At 61.4% G+C, this 1,714-nt stretch overlaps 1 protein-coding gene across 1 annotated transcript in view; it reads left to right on the plus strand.

Moving 5' to 3' along the window:
• The window catches only part of CNTN6 (contactin 6), a 180,684-nt gene that overhangs the window by 858 nt on the left and 178,112 nt on the right, over positions 1 to 1,714 (plus strand). The gene's annotated exons all lie outside the window — the stretch shown is intronic.

Raw genomic sequence — 1,714 nt, forward strand, 5'->3', positions numbered from 1 at the left:
CAACAGTCTCCCCGTGTCACTTTGTTCCCGACCAGCACTTCCCACGTACCGTCCGAACCTCTTCTGAACCGTCACCACCCCCAACGGGCAGCCTCGGTCCCGCTTCCGCAGACGCCGTGCTTTAATGCTAAATCCCACGACAGCTGAGGGCCGAGATCGTGTAGCTCGCCGCCCCCTCTGGGTGACTTACTGGTGGTTTGACCATGACTTTTAATGCTTTAGCCCAGCGGTCCCCAACCTGTGTGGCACCAGGGGCCGGTGCTCCTGTGAGCACTTGACGCCTGAGGACCTGAGGCGGAGCTGAGGGGTGATGCTGGCGCTGGGAGCGGCCGCGGATACGGATGGAGCTTTGCTGGCTCCCCGGCGCTCACCTCCTGCTGTGCGGCCCGGCTCCTAACAGACCAGTACCGGTACCGGTCCGCAGGCCAGGGGTTGGGAACCCTTGCTTTTGCCCAAAAAAAGAAAAATGCAAACACATTTCAGGGGATACCGGGCTCTGATAAGGGAATGTCTCTTTTCGACGCAGCACATACAGAGCCAGATAGAACATGGGGCGTCTCCACGCCCAGCCTCTGCCGCTCGCGCTTCCCCCGCGGTCACGGGCGGGGCCGAGGCGTGTCATTTTGTCCACAATTCTCTGCGCGGCGTGGAGGAGCTGGACGCGGGCCGGGTGCTCACTGGGCACTCGTGTCCAGCCCGCTGGAGCGCGCTGGTCCAGGGAGCCGAGGCCGCTGGCGCTTGCTGTCACCTGCCACTCTGCGCCCCACGCGCTGCCTCCTGCCCGGGCCGCTGCGGGAAGCTGCCGGCGCCTCATGTTCACCGTCCACCTCGCTCTGCCCCTCGTGACGCCGAGAAGAAATGGTTCTAGATGCTTCCAGCTTCCTCGTTCCTTCCTCACGGACACGGCCGCACAGCTCACGTCCGACGGGACGGGCTTCGGGAAGCGCACACCTGCGGGCCAGCCCGCTCTGTCCTTTAAGGGGTAAAGCCGCCCCTGGGGGGTTCCGGGCCGTCCTCGGCTTCCGCCCCTGCGCCTCGCGATCGGGTTAACGCCTGCCTCACTGCGTGGGTTTTAGAGACGGCTGCTCGCGTGCGTGGGCCCCGGCTCAGCCACGTCACCGCCGGGTCACGAGGAGGGCGGTGTGAGGGGCCGCGTTAACGTCGGCCGTCAGTCACTGCTGCGTCGTGTTCGTTACCGTGAGGATCCGACCTGAAAATGCGGTTGACGAGGAAGGGTCTGTCCGTCTTCGGCCCCGGGGCTCGGGTGGCTGTGCCTTACCGCCGTGAGTTAAATGCCCAGTGTCGTCATGGACAGGGCCCCACGCTCTGTCCACCAGCATGAGCGAGTAACTGGGCTATTATGACAACAGATAGAACCCCAAATTTAAATGAAGGACTCATTATAGGTGCCAGGAAGAGATGGAGGGACTGTGAACAAGCAGATAAAATAACCTCAAATTTTGTTTCAAAACTTCGGCTACAGAGTCAATGACTCTCCTGTCCGTAAACCAGGCTTCCCCACCTCAGCGCTGCAGGCCTGGTAATTAATCAGAGTGGGACCAGTTAACTCTTTGCTGTGTGTGGGACGGTCCCGTGCGATGTGGATTCTTCAACTGCATCCCAGGTGTCTACACACTAGACGCCAGTGACACCACCCACAAGTCACAATGGTCAAAAAGCGCCTCCCGGCTTACAGTGTCCACCGAGGAGCCAC

This window comes from Pteropus vampyrus, unplaced genomic scaffold, assembly GCF_000151845.1.
Source record: "Pteropus vampyrus isolate Shadow unplaced genomic scaffold, Pvam_2.0 Scaffold409, whole genome shotgun sequence".
Taxonomy (NCBI): Eukaryota; Metazoa; Chordata; class Mammalia; order Chiroptera; family Pteropodidae; genus Pteropus; species Pteropus vampyrus.